This window comes from Balaenoptera acutorostrata, chromosome 13 (assembly GCF_949987535.1).
Source record: "Balaenoptera acutorostrata chromosome 13, mBalAcu1.1, whole genome shotgun sequence".
Taxonomy (NCBI): domain Eukaryota; kingdom Metazoa; phylum Chordata; class Mammalia; order Artiodactyla; family Balaenopteridae; genus Balaenoptera; species Balaenoptera acutorostrata.
The window spans coordinates 10,760,718-10,772,992 of NC_080076.1; the positions used below are offsets into that span (position 1 = coordinate 10,760,718).

Here is a 12,275-nt window from a genome sequence, read left to right on the forward strand (position 1 = left end):
TCTATTTCTGTGAAAGGAGCCACTGGAACTCCCCGATTAGAATGAGACATTGGACTTCTCAAGGAATGCAGCCATCTGAAGATTTAATATTCGTCTCTGCCTCTGGTGGGTTGAACAGTCAAAGGCAGTAGCAGTTAGATCGTCCTTGGTAAGAAGGAGTCCATGCCTCTGGCACCATGTGTAGCCTCCACCTCTGCCAGCAAGGACAGTCCATTCATGTTTCATCATGCCAATTTCAGGACAGCCACGATAAAGTCTGGCTAAGGTCAGCTGGCTGAGTCACTTGGTCCACTTGATTCCTCAGTGCCTCTTTCATGTTAAATTCTTTTAAAGGGCATTTGATGTGATGTGAAGACATTCTCACTTGGTATCCACTTAAAAAGTTCATCCACGTGCCTCTACCCTAGTCTTTTATGTTTCTCATCTTCCAGTGCTTTTCTTTTCAGCCTCTAGCCAGCCAAGCAGGCTGTTCTCCACCATCTACGAATCCACACATATTCTAATCTAGGGCTGTTTCTCCTTCCACACAAAGTGGATGACAAAGTGCATAGCTCAGATTTCTGCCAATTGGGAAGATATTTTTTCCCCTGTGTCTTTCAAAGCTACTGCTTAGTGTATCTATAAAGAAATCACCATCCATTTTGACTTGCACCCAAATGTTGAACTGATCCATTCAATAAAAAAAAAACTTGGCACCTCCCTATCTTTTTAGTTGGTCATATAGGTCCCTCCATAAAAAAGCTAGGTATAATCTAAGTGAAGGGCTGTAGTCCAAATGTGAAGTTTTGGCTTAATTTTCAAGGGTTTTGGCTACCTGCTTAACTTACTCATGCCCACTGGTCCTGCTAAGAATATTTCCATCTTATATTGGACAGCTTCTGGGACCACTTGACTTTATGATTCAGGGTAATTGACAGAACCAGCTTGCAATGGACTATCTAGATACATCATCTCTTGTTGCCTCATGGAAAAGCATTCTAATCCACCATTTTTAAAAAATTAATTAATTAATTAATTTATGGCTGTGTTGGGTCTTCGTTTCTGTGCGAGGGCTTTCTCTAGTTGTGGCAAGCGGGGGCCACTCTTCATCGCGGTGTGCGGGCCTCTCACTATCGCGGCCTCTCTTGCTGTGGAGCACAGGCTCCAGACGCGCAGGCTCAGTAATTGTGGCTCACGGGCCCAGTTGCTCTGCGGCATGTGGAATCTTCCCAGACCAGGGCTCGAACCTGTGTTCCCTGCATTGGCAGGCAGATTCTCAACCACTGCGCCACCAGGGAAGGCCCCACCATTTTTTGATAACACAAATCAACTGACATGTGATTCTCCTCTTCAGATACCATGGCCTTGCTTCAGAGCCCAAGGTTTGTACTGTGAGTCTCCTCCTGAGAATTGCCATAAACTCCACATTGCCTCTTCTCCCATACATGATGATTCTAATAGAATAGAAATCCCAAATCATATGTCCCAAACAACAGGCCTGCTTGCAAGGTAGCCTGAACCTACTGTGGAGCCCTTTCCTAATCCAGGTCATTCTCAAAGGTGGTGAGTTTTCTTGTCACCTTGGGTACAGGCAGAAGCTCTATTCTTAGGTGTGATGTGTGTTACTTTTATAACAGAAGAAGCCTAAGGTGGTATCATACTTCCTTCTTTGTGGAAAGGGAAGCCAAAGGCTGGGGAGATATCCCAGCATTCACTTGACCACTAGAATCCTAAAAACATTCCCATAGTGGATGGTCCCTAGATGTTTGTAGGGACTATTCCCAGCTTCTGGGGCATATATTTTTTAACAAGGCCTCCAGATTGCTAGCTACCTCTTAGTCACCCTGCTCAATCAAAAAGATGCTCTCAATATAATGAATCAATGGAGTGTTGTGAGTGATACCCTGATGGTCATGATCTCTTCTGACAATTATGACAGAGCTGGAGAGTTAGAGTATTATCAGGCAAAACTGTAAGTGTTTATTTTTTCTGTTCCATATGAGTGCAATCTGTTTCTGCTTCTCTTTTCTGATTAAAATAGGGAAAAAAATACATTTGCCCAATCAAGTGATCACAAATCGTGGACCTGAGGCCATATTAATCTATTCTAACAAAGGTTCCACATTAAATACTATAGCTGCAATTGTTCCTACTACTTGGTTGGACTTGAGGTAGATTACGATCATCCTTCAGGACCTATCCAAATTGTGCAAGACCCAAATGATTAATTAAATGGAGACATAATAACGGTCATTACTTCTGCATCTTCATCCTTCTTTCTTTTCAGTGGTATCTGGTCTGCACTGTAGCTGGACTCTGAGATTAGTCCACTCACTCCCATGTGGCTAGGAGAATCATCTCAAGTGGTATATGGAATGCTAATGTCACACAAGGCAACATTACATGTGGCAAACTCCTTGAGCTTGATGTTTGGACCCTGAAAGGCTGAATCTTGGATAGTTAGCAATCATGAGTTAAACCAGCCCTCAAAGGAAGTGACTCAAAACTTTAAGTCGTCTCACTGCCTATAATATTCTGTCCTGGATATTGGATTCATATAATACAATAAAGTTCTACTTTTTCACTCAAATAAAGTCCAGGAAGATTTCAAAGATAATTATGAAATGATAAAGAGAAAGCATTCTAGACGATGTTTTATTTCTTGTACTGGGTGGTAAATTCATGGACATTATTATAATTTATTAAGCTATATATCTATTTCCTATATTATGTTACCTTTGTGTTACATTTTCTCAATAAAAATTTTTCAAATGATAATAATAAATTAAAAATGTGGAAAGAACCAAATACATCTTTCCAAGGGCCCATGTATGATTCATGAAGATAGATTATATATTTGTCCACCAAAAAATTCTCAGTAAGTCCCCCAAACTAGAAATGACCCATACAAAACTATCTTGTATTATTTTAAAAAGCATAAGTTTAGAAGCAAAAGTTAATTTAATTTTGAAGCCTCTGCATAAAACAAACAAAAAACCAAGGAGAAAAACCTCAGGTCCTTGGGGAACTACAAACTGAGAAGCATGATTTCCAAAAAATAATAATAATGAAAACATCTCATATTAGACTCTGTGGGTAGAGCTAAAGCAATGCTCAGAAATGAGCAGCTTGAAACACTTATGTCATTATGTATATATATATATATATATATATATATATATATATATATATATTAATAGCTTTAAATACTTTTTTATAAGAATACATGAATTATTCATCTGAAGCTAGAAAATGTTTCAGAAAGCAGAAGTAAATAAGTAAATAAACAAAAATAAAAAAGATAATTAATGAGTTAGAAAACAGAAAAACTGTAGACCATAAATGTAAATGTAAAAATTTGCCCATAGGCAAAAACCAGTGAAAGAGATGCATTTCTCAATATCTAATCTGGAGACACAGGAATAAAGTACAGACACACAAAATAAAAAATAGCAAGGGAGAAAAAAAAAACATTAAAATAGATGAAACTTTGAAAAAATAACAAATTTCAACTTTGCACAGCTCTATTCTAACGCATATAAAAACCTTACTTAAAATAAAACTTACCAAACTAGCCTCTGATAAAATAGAAGTCTAAAGAGATCAATTGCCCTTTATGAAATAGAGAAGGTTTTTTAACATTTCCCAAAATACCAGGCTCAGACAGTTCCACAGGGAAAATTTTCCAAAACCTTAAATAAAAAGAATATTTCAAAACTAACTGAATTATTTCATAACATACAAAAGTTTTTTTTCAAAAAATGTAATTTCAATTAAGTAAATATAACATAAATACTAAAATTTTGGTTTGGACCAAAAGAAGTCTCTAACAAGTCATACTTACATACTTTAAGGAAACATCAAAGATACTCACATGAATATTGTTGCAGAACTCCTAAGAAAATATTTGCAAACAGAATCCAATGTCATAATCAAAAAGTAATACCTCAAACTTAAGTGAAATTATTTGTAAAAATGTACATATATTATAAAAATTGGGAAAATAGTAATTACTTCTTTTTTTAAGGGGAAATATGTCTCCATATATGATGAGAACAATGAATAATAGAGGAAAGGATGAATGGATGCCTCTTTAACAAGTTTTTTATGGTTATAAATCACATAAATATCCCCAATCCACCATCTTCCCTGTATGGGAAATATAGTTAACATGTTCTTTGTATGACCAGGAACAAGAAGCCATGCTTATAATCATCATGAGTGTTTAATATTTAATTGAATGTATCTGTTGACATTAGTAGATAGGAACTTGAAAACAAGTGGCAGATAAAATAATCAGATAGAAAACTATTGTAAGAAATAAGAAAAGTCTTAAATAGCAAGCTACGATATTAATATATAGACATAGACTTTATATATATTAACAAAAGACAGAATACATAGAACTCCAAAAGATTACTTTAATAAATGTCCAAAATAGAACAAGAAATCTCAAAGCACTTGTGAAAGGCTCAAATGTAAAAGTGAGCAAATAAGAAATTATGTTGTGTTCTTGACGTGAGAAACACAACACAATAAAAATATCTCCAAGTTAACATATAAATTTAAAGCAATATGAATAAAAATACCATCTGAGTTTTTTCCTCTGGAATTATACAAGAAGTTTCTGAAGTTTAAAAATAAATATTAATGAAGAGTTTTAACTAGGGACATTCTAAACCAGAGCATTTGAGTCTAGACCATCAGGTAAAAACTACTCTAAAACTTTAATAATTAAAACAATGTAATATCAGATCAAAAATAGGCAGCGAAAAGAATAAACAATAAAAAGACTCACATATACAGGAATATAGAACATGATAAATGTGATGACTGATTTTATCTATTCAGATAAATAAAATAAAGAAAGGAAAAAAATAACTGATGAGAGAAAGGGAGAAAAGTCTGAAAGTATAAAATGAAAGATGAATAACAATATATAAAACAGGTATGTAGAAATGACCATCATGAACCACTATTTACTAATAAATTAGGAAATTTAAATGAAAGTCATAGATTTCTGGAAAATTCAGAATTGTTGGATATCAATGAAAAATCTTAATAAACATAAATATTAAAATGGAAGTACTGTTAACTAAACCATATTAAATATACTGTGTGTGTGTGTGTGTGTGTGTGTGTGTGTGTATGTGTGGCATATGGCTTTATGGGTAAGTAATGAAAATATGTCAAGAAACCAAGATACTCTCTTTTAGGAAAGGTTTTTTGTTTTTTGGGTTTTTTTCAAAATAATAAAAAGGGAGTGAGATGCCCAAGTCATTTTGTGTGTTAAAAAATAACCCTTATGTGATGGTTAATTTTGTGTGTCAACGCTGTGTGACGGGGTGCCCAGATATTTGGCTACATATTATTTCTGGGCATGTCTATGGAGACGTTTTCAGATGAAATTAGCATTTAAATCAGTGGATTCAGTGAAGCAGTTTGCCCTCTTCTGTGTGGGTGGGCATCATCCAATCCATTGAGGGCCTAAGTAGAATAAAATGTCTGAGAAAGGAAGAATTTACCATGATTGCTTGGGCTAGGACATCCATTTTCTTCTCTTGATGTTACTGGTTCTCAGGAATTCAGATATGCATAAAATCTATACCATCAGCTCCCCTGATCCCCAGGCCTTTAGATTCAGACTGAATTATTCCATCTGCTATCCTGGGACTTCAGCTTGCAAATGAAGACCATGGGGTTTCTCAACCTCCATAGTTGTGTGAGCCAATTCCTCACAATAAAGCTCCTTTTATATATACATATACATCCTATTGGTCTCTTTCTCTGGAGAACCCTGACTGATACATTGATTACAAGAATGAATAACAACAGTGTAGGAGAATAAAATATATAGCTGTTTTAACCTTAAGTTTTAACATGATATCCTTAAGAAAATAGTAGATCAGTGAATACATATGTGTATTTTCAAATTAAGTCATCATAATCAAGTAGAGTACATTGTAGAAGGACAGGACAACTCAATATCAGAAAATCTATCAGAATGATTTACTACATGCATCAGTTGGGCTTCAGGTAACAAAAAGCTTTCTAGTTTGTTTATGAAAAAATATATTTAGACATGCCTAACACAAACCTTGTGCTAGACGCCAGAGAGAAGGGGGTTGAGTTGGAGTTGAAGAAACCAATAATTATTATATGCTCTCACCTACCCTTTAACTAGCTAATACTGATTAACAAAATCATGCCATATTTAAACTTCTGAAGTACAGTAATATCGTAACTTCACCTAACATAAAACAACTAACCATTTAATAAAAAACAAGCAAATAAATGAAAAACAAATTCCAATGCTTCCCCAAAGGAAAGTCACAAGATCTCATTAATCACAGTATTCATTTCTGTGAAATATCGTTTCCTTCTCAAGTACAATAACTTGAGATTCTATTACCTACTGGGTCCGTGGGTTTCAGTCTTGGCAACTGACTGGTATAACACTCACACGTGTTCTAGCAGACTGACTTCGTTTATATTGCTTTGAATATGTTTGTGTTTATATATGAAGAAACAAGTAATTGATTATAACAAATGCTCCTTTGGTTGATTAAAATACATGCTTCTTTTCAATTTTTGTGATCGTTCCTTCCAATGTATAACATGTTGAAGCCTCCCCATGCAATCTGCAGTGAAATGACTCTACTATTCAAAGGTTCTTTAGGTAAAGTGGATTTTTTAAATTCACTTCTTCTTGATTCTCTTTGCCTCATGGGAGTCTGCGTTTTAATTACCATGACTGTTATTCCTCTCTTTTTTCTATTAGAGACATATCCCTAGATTTCACATGAAGCCACACTAGATATTTTCTTCTGCTATATTTTCCACAGTACAGGGTCCTTTGCAAGTTCAAGGCAGGCTTTATAAGCCTAGTTTCCAGTATTTACATTTGCTATGGCAGGTCAGATTATTGTTATTTATTCCCTCCTAGCATGGTACCATGCAAGGTAAGATTTGTGCAGAGTATATTTCCCCATCCATGGATGTTTGGCTCAGCAATGGGTTTTGTTTGGTCAGCGGACTTGGTAAAGAAATTATAGTCATACTAGTTCAGAGTCAAGATTTCAAGAGGCTACACATGTTTCTGCCTATTCTCTTGCACTTCGGTGACCCACCATGAGAAGGGTGTACACTAGCTAGCTGCTGATCTAAAGATAATGTAGAGAAGTATGGAGCAGATCTGAATGGAACTCAAAACCTAAAGCCAAAGCCAACTGACTGTAGGCCTGAAACAGAGCTTCTCTACCCAATCCACAGACAAATGAAGAAGAAAGGACACTTTTAGGCTGCTTTTTAATGCAATGTTATTTTAGCAAAAACTGAGTAATAGAGTTGGGTAAGCAAAATCATGTCATATTGGTTCTTCACATTAAAAGGAAATTTAGACAGGAATAACCTTTCTGGATGCAATTCGACACTTAATGTGATTATAAATAGCTTAATATCTATGTTGAAGGTATATTAGAAGTAGTTATTATTTGAGAAATAGTAAGTCTCAGTGGCATAAGTCAAGTTGTAGGAAATGTCATTTGAAAGAAAGTTGTTCAAAAACACAATCATTTTGTCAATATGATTGGGTCACGTTCCCACAACTCTATCCCTTGGCAAGTGATTTTATGCACACAGTGATTATGCACTAACCAAGACTAACTTTCTTCTTATCATTGGTAATCTTCTGCTATTTCACAGGATCTTGGTTTGTTCAAAAACTAGATTATCCAGCAAAAAAAAATGACCTTAATCCCAAAGAGATAGACTGGTGAGAATAAGGGTGAAAAACTGTCTTTTTTTGATAAGAGCTAGTTTGTCAGCAAAAATGCAAACATTTATTTGTATTTTTAAATTGGAAATGGTCCAGGTCAAGCTGAGAAACATTCCTGGAAGATTTACAATTGGATCTGATTTATTTGCTTGATTATTTTTCTAGCAGGGATTTCTGTGTGTTCTGACCAAGTTCACATAGAAAATTCAATTCGTGAATACAGGGCAGTGTACACTTTTCTCAGTGAGTGGACATCTTCAGAAGGGTAGATGGCTTAATTTAGTAAATTTGTACCCAGTACGATTTTAGGGAACTCATTAAGTTGGTAGATGATAAGGCAAAATGAAACTGCTTAAGGCAGGCTGGGCAGGCTAACATTCTTGGTACTTATTATCTCTGCACTATGATATATGTAAAACATTGTTTTTTGGCAACCTCAGTCTGGCCACCCACAGTATTTGGTGCCAGTCAGCACATTACCTGACTAGAGGTATCTGTGTCTAGGAAAATAGAGCTTTGGGGGAAAATTATAAGCAGCAAGAAGCTGTTAAACAAGTACGTTTATAAGGGCAGCTGATACAGCACAGAGAAATAATTCAGCAAATTCTGATTTTATCAGGAAAGAATGAGCCTGCCAATTTGGAGCTCAGAGTCTCAAAAAATATAGTTGAACAGAAAGTCACTAAAGAATCTTTTTAGTTCAGTTTTGTTTAATTCCATAACCCACCATCTCCTTGATACTTGTAAACTGGACCCACTTGGCAAGAAGTAGCTGATAGTCAAGGTTAGTTAGAGGTCTGGAAATATTTTTCAGATTATATGAATGATAAGATTTTACATTATGCACAAGTTACACAAGAATTTGCGACATAGTTATGAGAGAGATAACTTAGGATATTATCTAGAATGAGAATTGATAAGGATAGTCTGCTGTTTTATCCTATTCATGATTGTGTACAGCTCAGATGAGTATTTCCTGTTGGGAGTTTGCCCTCATACTCATTAGGGCAAAGGAGATTGCCTCACGTTACAGAATGGCACATTTTTACCTAACATATATTTTATAATTTAATTTAATTTCTTATTCATACTGTATCTGTACTCTGTAATGGTAGAAGGAATGAACAGGGTTGAATCCAGAAGATATTTGTGATTCCTTTACAAACTTGACATTGAAATGAGTGTCTATATTGCTTTGTTTAGAGATATGTTCCCTTTCTACAAAGAGCCTGGACAATTTCAGGTAGGGTAGAGTGGACCTGAAAACAAATATTATTTTTCACAACATAGTTGGCCTAGTGTCCATTTGCTGATACACATTTTCTCACTGGAACAAGGAGCTCTGAGTTCTAGAAATACAAATGGAAGTGAGTATAACATGGATTCTGATTCACACACTGTTCTCAAAGTATATAAACTTGACAGTTTTTTTTTTCCAGAAGAACTTTTGGGAGTGCTTAATCAAATCAATTAAAACACTGGGTCTTCTGGTGTCTTTACTGGCTACTGCAGTATTAGACACTAGGAAGAGCAAAATCTCATGAACCATTTTTTCAGTTTTATCAACTTTCTCATATCTGAAATTCCTTCCTTGATCCTGCTGGTCCCACATTCTTTTTCTTTATAATTGAGGAATGCCAAATTGAGGGCCATCAATTTTGACTCTGTCTCTTCCCCATTTTTTTGACCAACAGCTTCCACAGTGATCAGTCATTCATCTCAGTCTGTGCAGAATCTCTGCATCTCAGCTCTGCTCAGTAAAATGATTGAAAATTGCTTTTGAACTTTGGGGTGGAGGCCATGGACAAATATGGCCCCGAAGAGCATTTCTGTGGCTTTGATTCCCAAATGGCATTCAGATATGTTAGTTATTCTCCCAAGGTCCTCACCTACTCCTTCACTTTTGCTCAGTTTACAAATGTTTATTCTTGTTCAGTCTGACCTACTGGGGCAGGATGCAAAAACTGCCGCTACCAATTTCTCTCCAACTGCCTTTACAAATTCCTATTTTCTGTACTACTTGGTTTATCTATGCCATCAACCTATATGTGCAGTAGGCCTGTGCATGCATTTTATGGTGTTTATCTGCCAGCAGTACAACCTGAATATCTGATTGAAGTCTTGCCAATCACATTTATAATAGTTATAGGTATAGAGAACAAGCAAAGAATCACCGTGACTGTTCCTATTGAAGAGGCATCTGAACTGTGGCTTCTGACAGTTTTTACTTAAGTAGTTCATGCCCGTCTGTGAAGCTGTGGCTGAAACATGCCCCACGCTCCCATATTATACTGTGTGTTCATATCTACATTGAAAGTGGAATTCGGGCTCCTATTTCTCAAAGACTCTATGTGTGCAGGGATGAATCTGGAATAGAATCCCGTGACTTACCACACTGAAAGTTGTGATGAGAAGGCTGTGCACATGGGGTTGAGGCTTGGCTCAGTGTACAGTTCATCTGAAAGGTCTAGGACTTTGATTTTTAGTTTAAGATTTAAGAAAGATAGAGGGAGCGATTCTGGCTACTCGGTGCTAACAAGTGCATTTCAGGTATAAGAACTCCAGGGTGTTATTGTTTATGAATCTTTAACATCTCTAAACTGGGATTCTGTGTGTCTTTCACTGAGCATCTCCTACCTGAACATGATCCAACCAAAGGTTTATACCCATGGCTTTCACAAAGCCTCAGAGGGAGTATGGTGACTTAAATCAAGTGTGCCAATGAGGACAAACAACTGTTTGCTTTTCTTTTCATTATCCCAGGTATTACATTTTTGATAGCATTTACATGTATTTTTTCTATATCTCTATAAGAACTCAGCAGGTATTGTAGAAAAAAAAGTCAGTGCTACTTATTAAAGATGGTAAGGCAGACTTTATTCAGGACCATCGCGATAGATGTAGGGACCAGTGCAGTGGGGTTTTACAGTGCAGGAGAAAGACTGGCTTCAATTCCACATAGAGCCTGGGCAAGTGGGAATTTATAGCCAAGGAGCAGGGTCGGGTAAGTGGTTGGAAAATTACTAGGAGGAAACATCCAGGGTAAGGAGGGCTGTGGTTAAACTGACAGCAGTGTTCTTGCTGAAACTGGATTTAATGAGGAAGTGCACAGATGGGCCTGGGAGAAGGTTTCAGGAGCCTGACTAAGGTTTGAAACTTTGCTGGTATCCCCTTACACAGAACTGTAATGTCTTGAGATTTATTCTACATTTTGTGTATTTTTTATTTATATGGTTTAATTCAAATTAAATAATTAGAATTTCCTTTTTTAACTTGAAGTCATTTTCTGCAGAAAAAATGTTTACTTTACACCCAAATACACTTTTATTGGTAATACCTCGTCATGGACTGATCCCTACTCTGGAGTTTTTCTACTTCCAGACATAAGGGTTTAAAAACAATTACATATTGACTTGATAGCTTACCAACCCTAAAAGTAGCAATGAAATAAGCTATTTCTCAGTGGCCCGTAAAAACTATTTTACTGTCCCTTGGAACTCTATTGTTCCAAGATTTCCCTGAGTAACTCTATTGTTACATGTGACTGAATGCACAAGACAAATAAACCAGGCAAATTCATAAACTTTTATTTAAAGAGAATCACATGGCACTTTGGAGGTAGTATCTTACACTAAGGACCATCCATCAAAGTGGCAGCACATCATGCTGTTAAGTTCTCCTTAGCTTTCTTTGAATGTGTACTTGAAGTTCCTAAAAAAATGTTGATAATCCATTTTTGCCAGCAGTGGACACTTACTATATGAGATTATAGACCAGTTAATTGTAGAGACACAGCTAAAGAACCTACAGGGAATTCCCCGACGGTCCAGTGGTTAGGACTCCGTGCTCTCACTGCTGAGGGCCCAGGTTCGATCCCTGGTCGGGGAAATAAAAACCCCGTAAGCTGCCTGGTGCGGCCAAAAAATTAAAATTAAAATTAAAATTAAAAAACCTACATGCTCAGTTGAACTCTCTGAAGTCTGGGTATTTATTGCTACAGTATTGCCCAAAGAGCCAATCAACGGGTCCAGCTGGAAATCTGGTCCGCTAAGTCCCAGCTGTATGATACATGACAGTATGCACCTAAACTTATAGCTTTAGATTTCATATAATATTCACAATAAATTAATGATGAAAAAACTGTCTGCAAAATCAATTCTTTCCATTATTTCATTGAAGAACAGCGAGCTTGTCTGACTGATTGCTCAAAAAAATTTATATTGATCTTAACATACATATTTTTCACAAATTTGCATGTCAGTAATAGAGAAATATCTCACAATCAACAGCTTAGAATTATAATTATAATCTGATCTTGTATATGACATATTAACACAAATTACAGTGAGTGGTAACATGGAGTTGATGCAATATGGTATACAAATAATTTTTAGATTATTGCCCAATAAATTGTCAACTAAATGGACTTCATATGTAATATACGGTATACTGGGCAGAAAAATCCTAATAATAGAAGAAAGGAAACTTCTTGGGAACTCTGAACTTTTTGATGGAGTAT

At 36.1% G+C, this 12,275-nt stretch overlaps 1 non-coding gene across 1 annotated transcript; it reads left to right on the plus strand.

Moving 5' to 3' along the window:
- The first annotated feature begins 11,571 nt into the window (after positions 1-11,571).
- Positions 11,572-11,644, plus strand: TRNAE-CUC (transfer RNA glutamic acid (anticodon CUC)). The gene has a single exon. It is a non-coding gene; the product is annotated as a tRNA-Glu (tRNA).
- The last annotated feature ends 631 nt before the right edge of the window (positions 11,645-12,275 follow it).